Raw genomic sequence first — 24430 nt, 5'->3', positions numbered from 1 at the left:
GAGTTGTGCATTAGATTTCGAAGAATCATTGAGAATTCAAATGAATTGTTAACATTCAGTACTATTTAACAGATAACTTGTTGTGACAATATTTATTGTAAGCATGTTCTTTTAAGAATGAAGGTTGCTTGCAAGTTTATATATGAAGGATATATCATGATACGCGAGCATAGGTTCAGAAATAGATTCGGCAGACATAAATAAGAAAGGGAGACCACATAAACATTCGTCCTATATGGCGTTGTTTCCTTGTTTACCTGTCTCGATGCAAATTGCTCAAACTGACTAGTTTCGAGTCGAATACCCTGGCATTTTATCATTGATTTTTCGATCCGTTCGAAATTGCCAGATGTTACTCGAATAAAGCTCGAATAAGATTCGGGAATATATTACGCTCGATCCCTTTTCCGAGCAGTGTTTACGCGCGAATTGTTTCCCGCACGCCACGCTAGGGGAAAGATAGGACAGTGAGGAACGGCGCGAATTATGCGATTCTGATTTCCACGGTGCCTGCTTTTTCCACGAATCTCCGCCGCGTGCCTTGAAAACGAACGGAGAATCGTCGCGCGGGTGTGCGTAGCGTTCGTAGTATTGGCGTCGAGCCAAGTCACGTTGCGGCTCAATGAAATCTTTCTGGGTTAGGTTAGCCCCTTCCTTCCGTGTTAAGTGTAGGATACGTTTACACCGAGTCGCCGGACGTAAAAGAAAAGCGAGGGGGCGAACAACAGAAACAAAAAGAGTGAGATAGAGAAAGGTACAGAGAAAGGAAGAGGGAGGGGGAAAGGGAGGGGGAGAGAGAAATAGGGGGAGGGAGGAGTAGAAGGAGAAAGAAAAGAAAAAAGAAAACAAACGAACGAGCGAAAGCGAAGATGCTGGCCTTTGGCCAGAGAGAAGGCTCTCTCCGAAGTGGCCGGCTTTAGGATTTGTCGGAAGTAGTGGTGGTCAATATTGGTCGGACCGAGGGACTCCTTAAGCGCGAGCCTGTACTACTTTCGGCTCGTGGTTCAACCGTGTGGTTCCTCCACTGGGCTGTCAGTGAAACATCAGATCGAGAGATAATCGGACCACGCTCGCCGCCACGGTGGCCCAGATCTCGTCGTCTCGATGGTACGCGCCGCACACCGCCTAGAAAGGGACGGAACGGGAATCAAAGGAACGATTTCGCCAGGCTTTCGCGGGATTGGATTTCTCGAGATTTCACCTGGCCTCGCGTCCGCGAGAACACACGACGGCAACGGTTCGTACACACGCGATCGCGAGAAGGAAGTTACGGTGTTGCTGGGGTTGACTGAAGCGAGAAGAAGGGAACGACGTGAGCGAGACTCCCACGATATCGTACACACATGTACGTGAATATGTAGAGCCAACAGCGGTACCAGATTCACGCGAAGAAACACTTCATTCAATATCGCGTCGTGCCAGGAATTTAGCTCGCAAACGCGTAACAAGTAGTCATGCACTGTTTCGGCATCGGGGTACAGAACCAGCACCGGAGCACCAGCACCAGCACCAGCACCAGCACCAGCACTAGCACCAGTACCAGCACCAGCACCAGCACCAGCACCAGCACCAGCACCAGCACCAGCACAGCACAGCAACATCACGACTCGCGAGCACAATCCGGCTTCTCCCTCCACCCTCCAGCTCCCCTCCGGCCGCTCGCGCCCCCACAGTGCCCCTTTCCCCGCTGTTCCGCGCTCTCCCACCCGACCGTTTCGCCACTCGACCGTTCTCCCTACCATCGGGTTCGTTTCTATCCCGCCGTCAAGCGAGCGTGGCGTGGCGAGGAGGAGCAGTCAGGCAGTCAGGTTTCTCCGCTGGCATTAAGTATTCCCGTTGGATCGGCGTGGCGAGGAGGAGCACGGGTAGAGTGGCGCGCGGCGTGGCGTGCGTCGCGTAACCGTCGGTCGATGCTGGCGTGCCTCGCCGCGCGAAGGAAGGAAGGAAACGTCAGGTGAGAGGGAGAGGAGCCCGCTACATCTCCCATCTCTCTCACTCTTTCTATCTCTCTCGCCCTTTCCCTCTTTCTCCTACCCCTCTAGACTCCGTCTCTTTCCAACTGATGTATCGCTGTCTCGGTCGCGCTCACGCCGAGCTTTCTCTGGCTGGAAACGGAGTGGTGCTCCGTCCCCCTCGAGCGACGCCAGCGCCGCGGGGGCGCCTGCGCGTCACGGAGGGGTAGCAGCGGCGGTCGTCCGACAGTGGCGTAAATGTTGGGCCGGAGGGACGAGGGGACTGCCCCTACCTGCGCTCTCTACGTCTCTCGCTCTTCTTCAAACGTGCACCCCACCACGTTGATCCGCGCGGCTCCGCTACCTCCCCTCGCTACGGCTCCACTGCCCGGGCCTCCACGATCGCCCCATTCCGTTCTCGGCATCATAGCGTACAGCATTGAAACCCGGACGCACCACGACGACGACGACAAGGAGCGCGACAACGACGACCACCTGCCCTCTCTCTGTGCATCACGGATAATCTGTCTGTCTGTCTGTCTGTCTGTCTGTTTGTCTGTCTCGCTTCTCTGTCCGCCACCGCCACCGGTGGTGCACCGTCGCTCGTCCGACCATCCACGGTGATTCGCTCGATTCCTCGCACACGTTTTTTCGCCACCATCAGCGAGACGAGGACGGGACGCGAGTAGCACGGGACGAAGGATAAATAATCGGCGTGTACGCGGCGAAGAAGAGAAAGAAGACGAAGAACCACGGTTGTCTCGACCGCTCCGATCGCGTCCACGGTTCAGACGTGAATCCCCCCCTCACCTCCTGCTCTTGATCACCGTGTCGCGCGGAGGATAACAACGCAAACACACCCCGTTGGAGAACGGGATTACACGCGCGGCGAGCATCATCGTCGGCGAGAGAGAATCATCTATTCGGCCGGAGAGCAACGGCGATACCGAATACACCCCTCGGCTGGCGGGCGGCTGATAGCAGCAGCAGTGTGTCACTCGGCTAGACTCCCAATTCGCTCTTTTTTCGTGCCATCGGTGCTCGCGGATACGAAGGATCGCATATACCTCACCGGTTTTCTAGTGTGCACGACCTGCCGACCACGATTTACGTGACCAGTGTGTAACGCGCGCGAATGTAAGCCGTTCATCGACGCGCACCAGCCCAGTCGAGGAGAACAGGATATCCCGGGGATTTTCGGCGAGCGAACGACCCCTTCCGTCGATCCGACGATCCGTCCGATTGCCGCCGTTCGACGAGGCACCCTCGGCCAGCACAACAGAATCCGGCAGGAAGTGACCGCAAGAGCTCGCGTTCAAGTCCCGCGGGGAACGACACCATCTGGAGGAGATATATATATATATATATATATACATATATATATATATATTTTACGCGTGTGCTCCGGGGTAGCGTGAGCGTGCGACACGGAGAGACACCGTCGGCGGTCTCCCTCGGTTCGTGGTCTCGTTCACCGTTCGACGGAGGAAGCCCGTTACGTTTGACGCACGGCGCTCGGTACTCGCGACAGTACTGAGTGACCTTGCAGTACCCCGACAGTCATCGAAAAGTGTACACGACGGCGGTCACCACGTACATCACGCCGGTCATCACGCCCGAGAAGGTACGGTGGTTAAGAAATCATTTTATCTTTGCTAGAACCGCGGCCGCAATTTCTGTCATTTGTCTCGGAGAAAGGACACTGCCGCGTTAAACCATTCGTCTTCGACGGAAATTCTGTGGATCGGTGATATGTGCGTAGCTGTGCACATTGATGTGCACACGCCCGCGATTCTCGTATACATGCCCGTATATATGTACACGGTACGTGTATACATGTATATACTCGTGTGGGTGTACGCCGCGCACTAGCTACAGGCGTGTGTGTGGGTGGAGCTTGTTCCTGGACGTCATCCGTCGGACAGAGACGGAGTGACTCCGGCTCGGCGGGTCTTTCGTCTCTCTCTATCCCTTCGGCCCCATCTACCGCCCTCTCCTCCTTATCTCTTGCACCGTTTATTTCTCCGGACAATGTGCAGTGACCGAAAAGTTTCGCGTAGATGACGTTCGCAGCGAGGCATCTGCTTCGTCCAAAAACTTCCCTCCAGAAGTTCGAGAATCCAACTCACGGAGACCATCGTTCCTGATCGTACAAATTTTTCATAGGTTGTCGCGAGCTCTCTTCCGGCCGCCCCTTTTCTCAGTCTGCGACGTGGTTCCATTCTGCCGTCGGTTTTCCAACGCTTTTCCCCGCCAACGCGTCCGCGAGACAAAGTCTCTGGGCGAGAGGCAAGGCGAGGCGAGACGAGGCGCATATCGAGACCGAGCGCTGGTGCTCGTCTCGTCGGCGAGACGGGAGAAACCCGGTCGTGTTGGTGCGTCGAATCGGATGAAGGAATTATTAATGGAATTAATAAGTTGAGTGGTCCAGCGGAGGACGGCGGCGGGTCGAGAGTACTATTTCCTTTTCACCGCGGGGGAGAGAGCGCACTCTAGTTCCTTATTACGTTCTCCGCCCTCCCAAGCAAACTTATTATCTTAAGTCCTTCGGCTCTCCAAGCGAAACGATAACGAGATCGTTACTTTCGAAGTTCCCGCCTCGTGGCCGCCGTCGCCGCTGCCACCGCCGCCGCTGCCGCCGTCGCTCGATAATTATTATTTTCCCCCCTTTTCATCGAGTCGCTCGAGTAGATCCCGGTGTAGTTTTTCAAGACCCGCACGCGGGGTTACTTGAACAGTCTCTTTCGCCGCGAGTGCCGTCCCCGACGGGAGTCGACGACGCCACCACGAGCTCAGTCCTCGCCGGATGATCTATACCGACGACGACGGTTTTGTATCGCGATTTTAAATACGTTAACCTACTTTCTTTGTCGATCCCCTTTCTTGATTCGTCCCTCTGATCTCGACGGACGTTTCAATCCGCCTCTCTGTTGGACGCAGTATCAAGAACCCGTTTCTCCTCCAGTCGATTCCAATTTATTCCCGATGAAAATCGTTTCTCGATTAAAGTACATAATCCACTCGATGAGATTTTTAATTAATTCTCCGCCTGCTACTCCCTCATTCTTCCCGCGCCCCATCCCCCGCGTGCCGGCACCCTTTTGCCGCCGGGAAAAAGTAACGTCTCCGCGGCCATGCTCGACGTACCCTGTAATGCACGTATTAAAACGATCGCCGACCGGATGCGCCGTCGTCGCGCGGATTTTCGCGGGATTTGGGTCGCGACCGATTTTTTCCGCTTCTATCTCTCATTCTGCTTTATCATACAGTTTGTAGAGAACATTTGCTTCGATGATTCCGTCGAAGATATCATAAGAGATATCTTGCATCAGGTACGGTGGTTGTGAAAAGATAAAGATGTGGCTTTTTGCCTGCTGCTTAACGAGATGAAAGAAGTTTCGATTTTTGGTGCTCCTGGCTGCAGCGCAACAAACTCCGTTCTTGAAAAGGGACGCCGAGACGTATTTTTAGGTATATATCACCGCGGGAAGAGGTAAATTCGCTCGTACATCATGCGAACGCAAAAACAGGGACGTCCGGGCGGTCGCGCGCGAGCTCGGGAAGGTTGAGAATTTACGGGTGGCCGCGTGAAAATCTTTTCTTGAGGCTTGAGGGTGATAACGCTCAGCCCCTGACGCTCTTGTTTCTTTTCCTCCCATTTTTATCGTCGAAAGAAGTGGGAAATAGAAACACGTCGCATCTGCGTCTAAATCTTCTGCCGACGATGTGTCTGTGATGAAATTGAAGAGAGAGGTGCCTGGATACGAACGTTTTATTATAGCATCCTCGTGGAAAAGAGGGGGACGTCGTCTGACAGGTTGGACGGAATGATGGCTGAGTGTGTCAAGTTGTTTCAAAGCGACTATATCTTGCCTTCCCGTTGCCCCAGTGAAAACAAATTAGTTGCTAATCTCTTTAATTGTCTGAAATTCTTCGTTGCACTGGGTAAATTAATAACGATCACTGAAACCCTGCGTTTACAGTCTTCTGTCAAATGGCGTTCACTACTATCGTGTTTACGTTTCTGCATGCGTCTCATCATTTAAATCTTTATTTCTAAAATTCCCAAGTTCTATTTAATTTAATTCAAAGTCTAGCTTTATTCAGAAGAAGACTATTTGAAGACATTGAAGATTAAAATCCTTTTCAAAATACAGACACGTTGACCGAATCGATACTTATTCGTCAAGAACCAGTGGCTATTGCAAACAAAACTCACAATAACTTTTTCAATAAATTCTTTACCCTCAACTATCTCTAATATTCGGTCTAATGATTATCTAAGAGTATTTACTACCTTCCTGTAATGATTAATATAACATGACTTCTGGAATGGTTCTATGGAAAGTACTCAGCGTCTAGAGCGCAGACCATCCATTTATCAGGAAATACTTGTCCTCCCCTATGAAACTAAGTTGCTGCTCATTCCCCGGCCGAAATATCGCGTATCACGATAAAGGGCCGGCAAGCCGGCACGGGGGGTCTGAACGTATGAACGCAATAAATATTTTTCATCCTAGCGCGCGTGAAAAAGTTTCCTCAAAGGCAAACGGGTAGCCGGGTAGCAGGAGTGGGCCCTTGATTAAACGTTGCGCCAGCGAAATGTATTATTACTCGACGAACGACGCTTCTAAACTGCGATACTACGAACTTGCTTGCTCGCGAGCACCGTCGGATTTTTCTCGGCGCGATTCTCCTTTGTGATAGGGAACATATCCCCGTCTTGTTTCTCGCTGATTTATCCAAAGCCTTCAAATTCGATTTCTGGTGTACCTTTAGACACAGCGAAAATCAGATTTCGTTTTAGTCTGTTGAATATGAAATTTGGATACTCGAAAATGTTTAATGGTACATAGAAACTTCGAGTGCAATCACGAAATACAATGCGCATGCTGTTAAATTCGGTAGTTTAAAAGTTCATACTTTAGAGTGAGAGAAAAAAAATATAGTTACTATTAGAAGATAATTAAAATATTATATTTAATCGTTCACGGTATATGCTGCTGAATAAAGCCCAAGTTTTAAGAAAGGTGGGAATGGATTAAACATTATTCTTTACTCAGCAGAAACATTTACTAAGGTAGCGAATATCTATTTAATTCCTGCATTCGTTAATCCTTGCAATCGTAAAATTTGCGTAAAAATTCGTGACTTAAAAATACCGGGAGTGAAGCCACTTTCTTCGAAAAGTAACAATAAAAAATGTTCAATGCAAAAAAAATAATTTCACAGTTACCCAACATATGGAGCGTCTTTACAGAAACCGTTCATTTAATTTCTCTAACTAGTATAATCACTATACTGCAGATTTTTATAAATTTTTAGAACATTTGAAAGTGCAATACTGTACAGAGTGTACGCAATTTGAAAAGAATATATGAAATATCCAAAACGCGCTGCTTTTGATAGTATTTATTGGAAAAAACCATTTGCTATCGTAATTCTGTTTTCTTAATTACGTTCTAAAAAATGTTAGTCTGCATAACTACCCGCAGTTTAGGATAGTATCTCCTATGCACAGTATAGAATTTCCTATATTGCACATTTAGCAAACTCCTGCACAGTACGAACCCCGCTGGAGCAGGTAAAAAATCGAGACCGGATAACACGGATCCTTTTCCGGGCAGCGTGAAACGTAGAGACGATGTTTCTAGCGTGACCGACACGCCGTCCTCTCCTGTTGCACAGACGGACCGGTGCGCCCGGATTTTCAGTCCCGGACGACGAAAGAAGCTCGGTTTGCTCGTTCCGTTACCGTTTTACGCGAGCAAAAGGGAGATAAGCGGATTTGGTGGCGGTCGCGCGGCTATTCTAGCGGGCCGGAAACGCGGCCAGGGGTAAGAAAGGTTGTTATTGGGGAAGGGCGAATTAAAACAGACGCGACGCGTTCCCCCGTTGGCCAGCCCTCCAGGGAATCTTTTGAGGGACACTAAGAGAAATCTGGAGATCGAAATTTTGTCGCGTGGCGAGCTCCAAGCTGCTTAGGATCTGTCGGAAGTAGATGAGGCGGAGAAGAAGTTAATCGGATTTACGCGTAATTATTCGCTGTTATTATTCGCGTTACATTTTCTCTGGATTCCTTGAAGAATGCTATTATAGTAGGAAGTTCGACATCGATATATTATTTCAACAAAATAGAAATTACTTTTTTATACCCTCACATTTCCTCGCAATTCAAATTACGCAAGATTGTTTCATTTCTAATATGATTTATCTAATTTGATTGATCGTATTTATTTTTAATTTGATTCATTTACTTCGTTCAAAAATATTTCAGGAAATTGAACCTGTCAACCAAACTCTTCGTCTTCCTTTACTCTGTTTTAATACAATTTTTGTAAATTGTGTTTTACAATAGAAACATTTCGATAATTCAGGACAATAGCTTTTATCGACAAGTTTATTTCTTCTTAATGACAATCGGCTTGCGGGGAGACGTGTCCCGAAAATGCCGCGGGATATTTCGCTCGGAAAAGAAGGAACGGAAGAACACACGACACCGATCGAAGGAATTAGGTGGCCGAATTCGCGAATGACAGGGCTGTTTACATCGAAACGCTTTTAAATCCCGAGCGGCGGCCCAGCGTTGGACTCGCCATTCTACCCTGCGAGTCGGTGAGCGCCGCTCGCGTCGCACCCTCCGCAGCCGTTGACAAACGAGCGAAATGCGAAAGTAGGTGACTCGCGCCCGACCACTTTCATCCCTTACGTTCAGCTGAGCGTGCATGCACGCTCTCCCGGTGAGACGGGTGGCCGATTCTCGTTTCTCTCCTCCCTCGTACAAATACACGGGGGCCGGTCACGGAATTCTCTCCTCGTCGTTCCGCCGTCGCGTCCTGCCGTTTGATATTTGTCCCGGCTTCCGTTCCCTGCAGATTGACACTTTTCTTCCCCGTTTTCCGCCCGGAGGAGCGAAATGTAATTCTGCCGGCCGTCTGTTTGGCGAATCCACGCGGAACGCCCGATGAGGATGTCTCGAAGCAGCGAGATGGAGACACGGATTGAAGCTCCGCGTGTTTCCGGCGACCTGATTCCGCGCTCCGAATTCTCTTCCTTTTTCCGCCAGAAAATACGCGCTGCGCCTTTCGTTCCCGGAAGTTGATAAACGAATTTCAAGGAACGTTTCTGTGGGGATTGTGTTCCTTTTACGAACGTTTGAAGGAGATGCCGGACTGTAATTGTGGACTCATTGGGGATTGATACAATAGGTAACTTGACGTGTTTCGTCTATACATTTCAGAGTATCACTTGATTAACCGATGCATTTCGTTTGTTTCGTGTTCTGCATTTACCTTGTAACTATCTAGTCAGGGAACGTTGTTATTCCACTATCCGACAATGTTCTTTGAAAATTTTCTGTTTTAACCGCCTACAAACTTTGGATATAAAATTACAATTCCTCAGTAATTAATAACCGAATTTTATTTATATGCCCCCCTCCTATTATCCTAAAGCATCCTAAACAAAGTTTAGATTGGCATAACGTTTGAATGATCGTGGGAAGGCAATCTCGTGTCAATTGTAAACCTCGGTAAATATGAGAATGGCGATTGAGGTGGGGCGAGGGAGCGGCGAGGAAAAACATGTTTCGCTGTTAATTAACGAAACGGCGGCCGATGATACCGCGAGAGATGCGCGCGGCAATTACGTGGGAACGGTTTTCCGGGTACGATTGCGGCGAAGGTGAACGGACGTGAAAAACGAGACGAGGAAGAAATCAGTTCGATGGGGAGAATGGGGAACGGGAAATATTTTTCCCGATACTCGATATGTATATTTTTCCGAGGCGTACGATGCGACCGTGACGAAGCTCCGGCTGTCCTGCGTGGTTCACTTTCTTCCTTTTCTGCGCGTCGACCCAGGTTAATCGAGCGTGCGCTCGCCCAACCCCGGTGCAACGCGGCTCGCCGCGTGAAAACACGTGCGCACGGAGTTCCATCGAGACGCGAGGGTGAGCACATCTCCTCCTGCCCCGTGCGCCTCGGTCGAGCGTTACGCGATCAAGAGCAACGACGTTATTAATTAACGACATCACTGAATTTCATAGTTTACTGTGTCAACGAAGACACCGATTACCGGCTCGAATGCTCCGTGGTGTCCGGGAATATTAACCGTGCACGCCTCCCGCGGAACATTTCAACGCTGTTAACGATGTCTCCCTTCCATCCGACGGATAGCTTGCCGTCAGGAATTGTTTGACGTAGTTGAAAACAGGATCTAGTTTTCTGAATATTTAGAGAATAGAGTAGAATACTGTTTCCTAATCATTTAATAAATTCAGTTTTGAAGATTTATCGGTTGAAGCAATTGCTGTTTGAAAGAAGGATATTAAGCTTTTGCACACGGAAGTTCTTTATTGGAAATATTTAACGTCCAATGAGATATAAACCATATTCTTTGAAACTGACTAATGAGAGATATACATAAATTGGGAAATAAAGGTATTTTATGTCAATATTTGATATAATAATGTATTATACAAAGTTTAATATTATATATAAGACTTTATGATTTTACTATATCAAATTAACCGGCGTCTGAGAGTTACTCAAGTACAAATGTTTCGTTCATAGGCGGTGGAAATTATATTACACACTTTTATTTTCGCCAAATTTTCAAAGTACAGTAAAATGCGTACTGGTTCCCGCTTTTCAGTAGTCAGATCTTCCACAGCTACGATATTTTCTCTAATAACTTCTAGCGATTATTCGCCCGCGAAATGTTGACCTAATCCACAACCAATAATCAATCGCTGAATCCGGTATTCCGCGCGAGTCCGTGCTCAATATCGATTCTTCCCCCGATAGAACGTCCGCGTTAATCCCTAATGGGATAATTACCGCGATATGCGGTTGCGAAGTGGATTCTCTAATCGAAGATTACACGATTACCCGACGCGCAGGATGTATTCGGGCCGCGATTCCTTTGGAAAGGTGAAACAGGTGCCGAGGGTGCGGGCGGCCGACAGAGAATTGAGGTTTCTGCCTCGGCGAACGCAGACATGTCGACGGGCATTGGACTCGCGTACGGTACACGGGTCGTTAATTAATCCCTCGTTACCATGCGCACGGTACACCCAAGATCTGCGCTAAACAGAGGTAACCGGAGGTTTGACCGTCAAATCGCGTTTAAGTACGCGTGCTTCGTGGCCATTCGTGCCGTGCCGTGCCGTGCCGCGCCGCGCCGCGCTCTGCCTCGCAGAAGTATCGTGAACGCGATGTAACGCGGCTCGTTCCGCGGCAATTCCAACAGGTTCCCATTAACGAAGCTACTAACGTATTCAGAAATAGTGGAACGTTTAATGAACCGAAACTCTTACGCGGCGAGCGCGTTCATGGCCGCGCATTATCCTACTCGTATTCGACGAGACGCGTTACTTGGAAGAACTGATTGCTGGCCTGTTGGGGGACGAACACAGGCTTTGAAACGTTTCGGTTTAACTGTTACGTTAGAAACCAAAAAGTGTGTTCAAATTTTAATATTGCGATAATTTTGCGTAAATGCTTCATCTTCAAGGCACAAATCAACGCGAGAATATTAATGAAATTAAAGTTCGAAGCGACTTTATTAAATTTTCTCGAGAACATAGCAAACTTTGTGAAGGGAAGTTTGAAAATGATATAAGAATTAACTTGCGTTGGACGCTTGATCTCGTGACAGTTGCGAGATTGCCGATTAGTAAATTATATTTGGGGATGGTGAAAGTATTCCTTACTTTTGTATTTTCTTTCGGCCATTTCGGGACCTTAAAAGAGATATATTTTAATTACGCGTTGGTATGCTTGACGTGTAAATTGTGTAGTGTAGATTGTCCGTTGAAATTGATATATTGCTTTCAAACGAAAAGTGTTCAACTGTCAGTGGAATTAAAAAAAAAAGGCAAAGTGACGATACAATCGATACATTCAGATATGGTGTTTTCCATTGTCCCTGGCGTGCACGCTGGCACAGTATGTTGAATTTATATAATAGGTAGGCGCACGCATCTGCATGCAACGGAAACATTTACTGTCAATCGTTGTTTCTATTAAATAACGAAATATGATTAAGGTAACGATCAGTGACACAACGCATTGTACAGTGATTTATGCCTGTATTACACCGCCGGGCGGCGCGTTATCATTGGCTGGCAGTTCGCTGTGTTTGAACGCGCGATGAATGGAAAATGTGCGGGAATGCATATTGCATTAAACATCTACGTGTATCATTTAAGGTAGATGCGAGCTATTCTGATGTGACACGTTAATACGTGATAGCATCGCAACATTACAGGAGTCGCTACTGCTATGCTAACGTATTGGGTAGACAGTCTGTTTTCGGGTGCAGTTACCTGCACGGCTGTTAGCAAATTCATTTATCACTGTAGCGCATAAAGCAACAATTATTTGAAACATTTTAAGTGTATCCTCGTTTATACTTTTGTGTTTAAATCAAAATCAACATTTTATACAATAATGATTAAACATAGAGATCTCAATTTTTGGAAACGATCCTTTGATCGATGTTTCCATTAAATTTTAAACAAGCTCCATGAATTTTTATCGAGAGACGGAGCAGTTTCTGAATTTAAATACGTTTAATTCAATTTCCCGTTTATCAATTGTTTATCTAGTTCTGCTTGAAGTGATTCGTAATTTATGTAATTACTGCAACGTGCAACACCGTGTAAACAATAGTATGCACACATTAATTTGATGAACGAGAAGTGAGCGTTATTGGTTATCTCTATTCGGAAACCTGTATTGATGTATGTTATTCCGCGAAATCAGTCGGACAGTATGTAATATCCGAATTAATGTTGTAGTTAGTACATGTCTGTGCACACAATTAAAAAATCATTTCATAACCTTTAATTAACTTTCAATAATCATTACATAACAATCGTTATTATGACAATTTTTTATTTCGACAAGGGAAGATCACTTTATCAATAAAATCAAATTTTAAATCAATGCACCTTTCTCGTATCGATTCGATCAAAATTCGCAACGAGGAAACGATGCAGTTCTTGCATAATTTCACCGTTCGTGTTTGAATTGTACCCCGTCAATGCGATGAACAGAATCGTTCCAATGTACGCATGAATTAATAAGAACCCCGGAAATAGAATGGTGACGCAGAATCACGATTCCGCTGCCGTTACCAAAGTGTTTCAGCGAAACGGTTCCAAGAATAACCAGGAATCCATTGACGATAGGAATTACGAATTAACAATAACCACGATCGCTATGGGTCAATTATGTAAATCGAAGCCACTAATCAGAGACAATCAATGGCTACTTAATTGAAGCGACACGCCGTCGAATCAATGCAGTTCAAGGAAACGATTTACATTTTAATTAACAAAGGTACAAACTAGTCTTAATGATATTTCTGTTGTACGCGATTGAATATAGTGTCACAATGGCGTCCCTGCGTACAATTCAGCCTCCCTCCGATGACGTGGCAAGCGTTCGTTGAATGTGCCGCCTCCTGGCCGCTCGTGATCGAGTTTACGTCGTTATTGAATTTCTACGTGCCCCAGCAGCGGAGACACGTGATTAAAGGTCTACCTTTTGCGCCTCTTTTCTGTCCTTTAAACAGCATCCTCGGCTAACTCTGTACGTCTCACGGAAAAAGGGAGCGCCAAGAATCACAGACATTCTACTCCGAACTTGAACGGACAATTTCGTTAAATCGGCCAGTTTAATTGTGAACCGATTAATCACCGTTGACTCTCTATTCTCGTATCGACAGGATGAAGAAATCAATTTCGCGATTTACGGTTTCATAATGTAACGTGCACGACGTATTTCTTGTGGAAGGTAATTCGACAATGTGAAGGAATTAAAAATTCTCGTTGAGCGTTATGTTTAATTTATCTCTGTACTGAATCGAAACTAAAGGAACTAACAGGAAAACTTTCATTTCACATGCTTATGTTTGTTCAACTTTTTACCGAAGTATTAACAAACCTATGTTATATGACGTTTTAATCTCCCATTTGACTGCAGAAAATCTCGATAAAGTTTGCTTGAAAACCCGCGGAACGCCCGGCGATGCTTAAAACATAAAAACGTAACACCCTGCATGTATCACAAGGACAAAGTCACGTTTACTGGCGCGTGCTGGTTTTCGTACGTAAGTAGGGTTGCAAAGGGCGGCCCGCAGTTTGTTCTAATTTCAGGGGAACCCTATCGTACAGAAAATTACGAGCGTCCGCGTCCCTTCCTTTGCCTCGCAGCTTCAGGAATGCGTTGTACTTGAGGATATTCCGTGGAATGGCCCGGTGTCCCGAAGGGGTGGCGCGGAGGGGTGGGGGATAAGATTTTAGGGTGGAGTTTTACGATCGTCGCCGAAATCTCCGGCATGCAGCTCGATAAAAACCGCTCGGCAGGAGCTCGAGTATCCACTTTTATTACCTAATACTCGTGATACTCGGTCACCGGCGTATCTCGATTCTATTTTCTTCTTTCGCAACGATTTTCGCGCGTGCGCGCGCTCCTTCTCGAATGCCGAGGCTCACAGTCGATTCAATCATTGCTCGCCGGAGGAATCGATCAAAGGAACGACTACACGCAAGTCGCAATAAAGGCCTGTGCAGTGATCGGGGACAATTTTCGACAGTCGAATAGATCGGTAATTCACCGATCGATCTGTCCCGAGAAATCGTTCGGCCGCGTTCGCGCTTGCCGACGTTCCATTTCATTCCGTCGTATCGTCGATCGACCGCGTGCTCTTTATCTGTCCGTTCGTCCCTTCACTACTCTTATCTTGGAACGCATTTGCGAATACTGAAATACAGTAGAGCCCCTTATAACGCGGTTAATGCGTTACGCGTTATAAGAAATCGTACGAGATTGTTTTCGTGTGATGCGAATAATATAAAATAATATATTTGAAATTATTTTTATCGCGTCAAATATTGTTTTCTGTGTTTTATGAACAGTAAAATGAAGAAACAAGTTATAAGTAACGGTGAAGGAAACAATGTAATGCTCAACTAAATTTCACACTATTTTTAAATGCGTGAAATTTTTGTATTTCATACAGATGATGTTGTAGGAATCGCGTTGTATGAAATAGTAAATGACAATATTTTCGGCGCATTATAGAAATTCGCGTTATATTGGGGCCTGTGTAATTCGAATGCCGTCTGGAATAAACAATCGGAAGAACCAGATGAATCAAGGGAATCGTTCTTTTAAGCGGAGAACGAATCCTAAAACGATTGAAAACTTCTGGTGCGTCGAACCGCCGATTTTTCAGTGTTTTAATGAAGACTGAGCATCTCATTTTTCGCCGCTGCGGTAGCGAATGTTTTCCGAAGCGCGCAGATGCCTCGCGGAATCCGGAGAAAAATGACGGAAGTCAATGTCGACGATCTACATTCGACGACCGAGGGTGGACTATCACGCGCAACGACTAGAGAATGGAAATGTAAGCACGGAATCGAGGCGCGACTTTCGCGTAACGCGCCGTAGTTTTTTAAAAAAGAAAGCCCGAACATTTCGGGCGACTGAATAAAAGGCGACTCCTGATAATGTGCATCAAAGGCGTGGAGCAGAAATAGAGAAGCGTGCTTAAGCCACGCGTGCACTTGTCGGGCGTCGATGCTTTCATCTTCGCGTTCAAAGAGCGACTCGTAAACGTTTGATACCGCAGGATCAATAAATGTATCGTGCGCCAGCCGAAAGCCAGCGCATCACCGTGGAATCCTCCCCGGGAAAATGTCATTCCTAAATAAAATCGTCTCTTGTTTTCTTTCTCTTTCGTATCGTCCCTGTTTTTAAGCAGTTCTATACGAATAGTGAAAAAATATTGACAAATTGTTACGGATTCTTATGAAAAACTGTCGACAGATGGTTGTTTGTCATATTCGAGCGAAAATATTTCAATATACTATAAATTTTATTAGTTATGCTTTTAAGATTTGTGGACAATGGAACTTGTAAATTATATATTAATAGGAAATGTGTTTGAGAAACATCGAATTTTTGGAACTGTTAAGTAAGAAAGTTCTCAAACAGCAAACCGTAGATTAAATTTCTTTCCGAGATAGTAACACGAACGCGTGGAGATACTTTGGATATAATCAGACTGAGTTTATACACGGTGAGAGTCTTCGAGCGCGAGAGTTCGATAAATTCTCCGGGTAATCCCCTAAAGTCGCAAGTCCAACAGTTTAAGTCGGTGGAGTAGCTGGGAAGGAGGTGAATCGCAACTGCTCGGCGAATGTAATGGCTCGGATGCGGTGCGATAGCGAAAGGTGTATCGAACTTTCGATTATTAAATTCAACTCCACGCTCCGCGAACCCTTCGCAGCGACGAATTTAATCGTGGAAATAATTTCACACCTCCCGTTTGCTCATCAATGCCATAATTAGTTCGATTTCCTCACGCGTACATCGATTGAAATAATTATTCGATTCACGCATCGTCCACGCCGTAAACTCGCACAGTTTTTCCCGCCTGCGGTTCGAGACTGTTCCAAACTTTGTTCCACGCGAAATTCTATTATTCTACTTGTAAAACATTTTGTGGGATTCGGAGTGTATTTAAACGAAGGACACGGATGAACGAAATGAATGCAATTAATGAAGAATTTAAATATCCTTTGCATTTCTAATTACAACTTTGTGTCGCTGTCTTAAAGGCTCTCGGAAGTTGTAACCGAATCAGAAACTTTCCCGCGAAGGTAAATCGATAAAATCAAACTGAAAGTTTCCGTTCGAAATAGCGACACAGAATTTTTAACCAGTCGCTCTTCCCGCGTCGGCTACCTAAACCTGTCGCAAGGGCCACTTCCCGGAAAATTTCGAGTATTTAAAAACACGTTAGGTAGTTCGGGAAATGTATAAAATTTCTCTTGGAAATCTCGCTCCACTTTGACTCGCTTTGAACTGGTATTCCGGAAACTCAATTCCGATCGTTCGTTTTATCGTTCACACGGCTAAGTTATTTAAGATATTAGCGATATACATTATTTAAGGTACTACCTATATCTGTTTCTAACATATATTTTTACGGTGCTAAACTAATTTAGAAATTTCATTGCCTGAAAACTATAAAACAGAAGACAGACTTAAAGTGCATAAAGAAAATCTAATCTTCTCGACCTGAAACTGACTTGCAGATATAATTTAAATATATACGAACTAGTTTTTAACAAAAATCAATGGACACCATTCGTCCTCTTAACCAAATTGGCGTTCAATAACAGTTCTGACAATAAAAAGCTCGACGAGGAGTTTAATTGTTCAATCGGACAAACAAGTAACATTCGGTTCACAATGAAAATCAATTATAATTTACGCGAAGTGAGAACTATCACGCGGGAATGTTATCTCCGATTTAGTTATCCTTAAACCACTTCCATTCAGACAGGTTCCTTTTCTTATGGGCTGTTCATGTTCACCGTACTAACGAATATATGATGATCACAATTTAGGGATGGTAGAATGAAAGAGACGAGTTTCCCATTGAAACGGATAAATCTTTATTGTTTCGGGTCGAGAACGGCACGGCTAACAAGGTGAAGGAGATCCCTGACCATTTAATATAAGCCAACGACATCTATCACATCAGCGTCATTCAGAAATGGAGAGAGAACATTTCGCTGAATCTGAGAATTCGTTTCCGCGTGATCGAAGGATCTCCAAGGTACCATCGTTCGGTTGCAATCAGTCTTTGTCAGCGTTAACAATGGAAAAGGGATCCTGCCGCTGATAAAACGTTGATGCTCTTTCGAAAAGTGAAAGAGAAATCATTCTTCCCCGGCCTGGCCGGAAATTCGCTATCATTCGATTTCCGAGGTAACGAGCCATTCAGACTTTTCTTATAATTGAAAACATTCTTGGAGGATCTAAGCTTTGTACGCTCGCCTACGCGAATGAAAGGTATCGATTAAGATTAGAGAGTTAAATTAACATTGATGTGGAATATTTATCGTCGAAGAAACCTAGTTTCTATGAACTATCTTGCTGAAAAGTGAATTAGAAGATGCACTCGCTTCCAATAAGTTTGATAACACCTTTAACGACCACAGGAAGAAAATATTTCATTGATATTTAAATTAAATTGGAACTTAAGATTTTAATATCGAAAGTTTATGACTGTTCATTTGCGCTTCATTGTCGACATATAATTACTTGATGTTTGCACAATTTCAAATTTAAATAACCGATACATCCGTCGATGCTACTATCATATTGAACTCGAAACGGTCATTATGATCGACGTTATTATCTAAACGTTCTACTTCATAACTGTATCGTATCTATACATTCAAATACACAAATTGGAATAAAATTTACAATCTAATAATCATATTAACCCAAACACGATATACTTCGAAGTCAGCAAAATTCAAGTACGCGCTGAATTGTTCAAGATTTCGAAGGGAAACATCTATGTAAATTATATCATCGAGCCAATCGTGAAAAGGCTTAAACTTCATTATTTTGTGAAGCTACACGCACTAACCGGGTGCCAAAATAACAATGGGTCGTGCAGCGAGATGATGCGATTCAAGTATACGGTAATCTTTAAATCGCGTAATAGTTCGAGCGTCGGTAAAATATTGCGAGAAAAAAGTTTTGGCACGGGAATAGCTCCGATATAAAGCATGCATGCGCCGCGTATAATCTACGTGAGAGCACGTACAGGGGTGAATTTGTAGGATCGCGGTATAACGTGGCCCATGTAAAGCCCGGTCGAGTAAGGTAGGGTCAGGGCTGGACAGTGCGATAGCAATGCCCCGAGCCACAGACGAATGTTGAGCGCCTTACCGTCCGCCTGCTGATAACCTCCCTTCCTCGCCATAACCTCTTTTTGGTATTTATGGCCGGTAACTTAAATTCTGAAACGTCGGACATGCGAGAAATTAGTGTCGCCGCGTGGCCGTCCCGGACCGATCCGGCCCGCTGGGCTGCATCCGGAATGATAGACATGGATCCGGGCGAATTTGATGCTCCCAGGTTACAGTAGGACGCCGGACGATTCGCAGTTACGCGATTTAATTAAACGTGCATGTTTAACACGCTGCCACGAGAACTTTTAGAGTTTCATGTAGGTAATATTCGTTATTCTTTCATAGTAAAGATAAACTGTGTTTGAAATAATTATTGATGTATCACATTTCTTACGTTAGATTATCACATGGTTACTTGCGTTACTACTAAATAATTTTATTGGATGTCAATCTTTTCTTGTAATTGTCTTCGAGTAGTTTGGTATTTGATAAGTTTTAAGTAGTTAATTATTTTTGTACATACTTTTATAGATTGATATTTTAAGGACGTTATAAAACGTGTCTAATGTAGAGATTTAAAGAATTGACAAAGTTAATGATATTATACTTTAAATGAAACAGACATGAATAAATTGTTTATAAAAAATAGTCGGTTTAAATATGACTATTCTGTTGTAACAAGTTGATAAAGACCATTTTGCAGTTAAATTTCATGTCCTTCAAATTAGGGGACTGAATTCCACTTTTCAGCAGTTTCTGGATTGCTGAAAATAGGATTTTTAATTTATGATCTAATTGTCATCGGTAGTCGACGTGTGAGTTAAAAATGATCCAACTCCTGCAACAAAGTGTTAATTTCATGTATCGATCCTATCCTGGCTCCTCCCACTTCTTCGTTAAATAATGAACACTTTTATCGACAATTCTGTTTCCTTCTATTCGGTCTGGATGATAAAATCGATGGTATGATGACGTCAAGGTATTAATGAATGTTAAAAGGTGGATTTAATTTTCTTTCAAAATATAATTTCGAATAACTCCAATTTTAATCATCCCTTTTTATTATAAAATGTGTTAAACCTCTCTTCAACCGAAAATATGTCATAAAGTGATATTAAATATACTAATGTTAAAGTGAATAATTCGATATACGGAAGTTCAGTCGGGAGGTTTATGTAATGTTGAATGGTTTATGTGGAAGAATCGTTTCATATTCCCAAAAATGCTCCCTGAGGACGTTGATAAGCTTTTCGCGGTAGGAAAGCGTGACATCGAAAACTACGGTTCAAAGTCTCGTGTACTCCGTCACGCAACTCACTCTCAAACGACTTGCTCCAAAATTCATAATCTCATCTATTCCTCGCAAACGCGTATGCATGTGCATAGGTGTTCACCTGAAACTAGATGGATCCTTTTGAAAATAAGGTTACTGACACTTCGTGCTGTGTAAACTTTATGTGTCGCATGTCTCCGCGGGCAAACGCGTCATAAAGATTCTTATATACTAGATTGCTTGGAATAACAAATGATATTTCACGATACCTTCATTTAACGTATCTAAGATTTAAAGGTCAACAAGATTTAAATGTAGCGCCTTTAATTTTTACCGCATTCGTTATTGTTCAACGATTACACTTATCAAATATAATCAATTTATCGTAACATTCATTTACTACATTCTCAAAGTATAAAAAGATATTTTCCATATAGGTATCCATAATTTTACAGTCTCGCGAATAAACGTAAACTTTTCAATTTCTGTTTCCCATAAATCAATTGCAGTACCGATTTTCTATGATTTTTGTATACATCGGCTTATCAGCGAACGTGCTGACAGAAACTAAAATTATGCCCCGGGACAGGAAGGTAAGAAGAGTAATGTTCGCGCATCGAAATCCCGCGGCACAAGATAATTCTGTGTTGCGGCGAATCGAGGTCGAAGGGACGCGCTGAACGAGGGTGGAGTCGCGTTCGAAGGACAGGGAGAAAATGCGCCGCGCCGCAGCGGTGAGGAAAAGGGACGACGAGGGGGATTCGCGTATATATCCAAAGCGGGGCTCGTAACCCTCCAGATGATAACCGATTCGCCCTGCTCGTTTCCCGCCCTTTTGCCCTACTTTTCTATCTCGGCTTCTCTGGAAAACCAGCGGCCTTTTGCCCAACCCTTCAACCCTCGCCGCTACTTTTTCAGCCATCTAAGGATATCAATCTTAAAGGGCCGCGCCTCTCGCGTTCCGCTTCCTCCGAGAGGAAACCACTAGTTTCTGGCTCTAAGAAACTGCGCGCTGATAGGTTTTAGATTGCTGGATGCCGTACACGTGAGCGTGTTTGTTTATTTATACATAACGATAACGGCGATTCATGTCTTGATTCTACTGACTAGTATTTTTCCCTCTGCGATCCATTTTTTTTGTAATCAAGAAAGATATGAAATGTTCGTATCTAAAGGAATTTTATTGACAGCCTAGTATACAGAGTATATCATCTACGAAAGAACACATTTTCATATTTAGTTGCGCAAGAAGTGTTTGAAACACTTGTCTTCTTGATCTGTTTGAATTCGTCAACCTCTGTTCAATGGAAAATTCAATTTTGATGTCTGTAGAGAGAAGATTGACAAATGAGATGAAAGAAATGGAATATTGAGAATCACGATCGAACGAACAGCGAAACAAAATGCTCGAATAGAGTTTCCCGTGTTTTCCGATTAAAAGCGCAGAGTCGTTTAAACGTTCCCCTCTGGCCGCCGTTACTTCCCGCCGCGAAGGAAGGGGAGCAAAAATTGCGAAACATTTTTTGAACGATACGATCCGAAAAGTTTGCCGCGATATACCGGACAGGCACACACACACACAAACACGCACACACACACGCGCACACTCACTCGCTCACTCACTCACTCACCTGTACTCGCGGAGTCTCATCAGCGCGGCATAGAGCGGCCGATTAAACTTTCACAATAATTGCGAACGAGCAAAGCGTTCTCCTTGCCATTTCATACGACAATATTCGCACTCGCGAGGCAGATTTAACGGTTGGGCCCCGGCGAAACTGGCACGCCCACTCTCCCAACGTTTATTCCAATATTTATTTTACCCATTTCCCTTGTTCCGCACCTTCGTTCCTCGCTCCGGGTTTCACACTCGCCTCATTTCTTTTTACACCGCGGCTAGTTACCAGATTAATCAGAATGTATCCCGGTAATGCGAGATGTTTAACGGCCGCTCGCGGGACGGGCAAAGATAAATTCGGGCGTTGCCTGTCCGGATAAACCCGCGACCCCTCAAACTCTAGAATAACGTGATAAATTGTCTTCCTTCATCTCGGGGATGGAATTTTATCGCTTTATCTTCGTATCGGTTCGAGGAACGACGAGAAAAAGTGAAACACGGACCCAGCCGTCGAATAGATGGATTAATCGGCTGTCACAAAGAAATTACCTCCGACTACCGTATATATACGTAGTTTAGGTGACAGTGACATTTGACGCGCATTTGCGGTATTTTAATTACTTTACAACTTCTTTCATATGTATGCTCGCGGAGCTACATTGTCGTTAATAATTTTGCCGGCGCGTGGGTGGGTGGGGGGGGGGGAGTTCTGTGTTCATTGTAAGTGCGCGTTTACTTTAACATTTTTTCTGCTATTGTTCTACATATGGAACGCACGGTCGATATTTTTGTTGCCAAGTAAAATATTCTCTTTTCATACACGTTATTTCCTTTTATTTTACCAACGCTTGGAAAAGATTTCTGTATTTTCCATTCAATGCTGAGAATATATATTAATTTTTTGATAAATTTTTAACGTTGTTAATTTTTGAAGATTTAAAAAGAATGAGTGGAATATCTGTACCATAATAATTAAATTTAAACAAAAGTTTCTGCCACGAATCTAACATAACGTAACCTGCAGAACAAAGGGGTAGATGAACTCCAAATGAATATCTCTTGTTAAAGTAAATTTTTCGGTCATGCAGAGCGTTATAAAATCCGTATTTGCACAGTTAATTGTCCACGCGATACATTTCCCTATTCATGAACATTGAATATTCATTAATTTCCTTGACGCAACTGGTCTCGAGGTTTTAATCTTGCTCTTCAATAAAACATTCTCTGCGAAGCTCTCGCGAAAATATGTGCCTTACGTTCCAGTGCTGAGCATGGTATTTCATTCGTGTTCGATATTAATGCGCTACGATATTTTTACGATATCTTTTTCTTGCTGTTCATTAAGCGAAGAAGCACCTGATTACGAATCCTCGGGGAAACACATAATCGGAAATTGCGAGAGGCGGGAGAGGCTTTTCTTCCGTGGAGAGGAAACGGGAAGCAGCGGATTTCCTAAAGCCCTGGCGAAATTTATACGGCTTCTTCCGTGCGACAATTTCATTTTTGTAACGGCGACGGGGAGGAAAAGCGGAAGGAGGGGAGAGAGGAAGAGAGAGAAAGAGGAGGTGAATCGTAATGTCGAGCTAGGGGCGCGTACGCGACTTTAGTCCAGCGTTCTAGGGCCGCGAGGAGACCGAAGACCGAAAGACGAGAGCGAGACGGGCCCCGAAGCAATGAAACTATAAAGCTACACCTAGTAAGTTGTAAAATTGTAATAGCCTTCCGGTATTTACATAATGCTACGGCATAATAAGTGGAACTCCCCGAGTTTCCATTACCATTCCGCTGCTATCCGCTCCTATCTTCGCTAACGACCCGAGCTCGGTCTGCTCCGTTCACCCTCGTGACTTATATTTTTCTACCCTATTCTTCGTCGAGCAATCAGCTCCATCCTCAGTTACCTCAGTGTCCCCTGCGTCGTGTACACAGTTGAACTTGAACCTTGGCGATTTTGTGAACAGTCCTCGACTGTGTCAGGGTTTGTGAGATATTTTGAACATACATAATGAAGAGTGATGAAAACAAAAAATTTACGTTTGTTATTAAGTATTCGCTTAGCTTCTCGTTTTAATATAGAACACTGTTTCCACCCTTTCATCATGTATGGCCACCGACAGAACAAAATGAAGGTCAATTATTTACATAACTATTATTCACAAGCAACACACAGGCCAAACAGCTTCTCACCATCCTTTCACGCAACGCGTACATACGAAAATTGCCAGACACCGTTTAACCTCAAGCATAACGTAAGATGGGGGTCTCCTGCCGTGGAACTTCGACGGTGTAATTACAAGCGGGCAAACCGTGTTCCACGGGCCAATCCGGCCACGTCTCGTCGCAGGACAAAAGAGTCCTAGCAGTTGAAAAAAGCGCGGCGACTACTGTCTCCGGCGGATCGTAGGGCGAGACGGTGGCCAGAACTGTCTCTTTTGCACGACAATGCTCTCATTACGAAACGGTACCGGGCGTAGCGGAGCGTAATAAAATTTCAGTGGCTCGGCCAGTTCTTAGGCCGAAACCCGTCCGTCGGGCAACGACGCCGCCAGTCGCGGGATATCAGGAAACTTCAATTCCCTCTTTCGGCACTTCCGGCCGTGCCGCGGCTGCTGGTGCGCTGGCTGCGCTGCAACTTCATTCGAATAAGTGGTTCCTCTTTGCCTCGCGTAACCCTCCACCTCCGTGCCACCCTCATCCCCCCACTCCTTGTTCCCTCTCATTATTTATCCACGTCTATCTCGCTCGGTTCGCCACGCCCCGTCTCCTCCGGTATCCCTGGCCTGCTCGCTCGCCAATCCGTTTTTCCTACCCATTCCGACAGCCGTCTGTCACTACCGAGGTTCTTTCACGATGGG

The 24430-nt window shown here is 44.8% G+C and overlaps 1 protein-coding gene across 7 annotated transcripts in view; it reads left to right on the top strand.

The window, feature by feature from the left end:
- Positions 1 to 24430, top strand: part of Rbp6 (RNA-binding protein 6) — an 824356-nt gene that overhangs the window by 566682 nt on the left and 233244 nt on the right. Inside the window, exon 1 of one of the 7 annotated variants that reach the window (XM_076368427.1) lies at positions 2342 to 3576. The exons of the other annotated variants lie outside the window; for them this stretch is intronic. The gene's annotated coding sequence lies outside the window, so the exon portion shown is untranslated. Of the gene's footprint in view, positions 1 to 2341; positions 3577 to 24430 lie in introns of those variants that run through there. 7 annotated transcript variants of the gene reach the window in all.

The sequence above is a fragment of the Nomia melanderi genome, chromosome 6 (genome assembly GCF_051020985.1).
Source record: "Nomia melanderi isolate GNS246 chromosome 6, iyNomMela1, whole genome shotgun sequence".
NCBI lineage: Eukaryota > Metazoa > Arthropoda > Insecta > Hymenoptera > Halictidae > Nomia > Nomia melanderi.
This window is presented reverse-complemented; position numbering and strand designations above follow the sequence as displayed.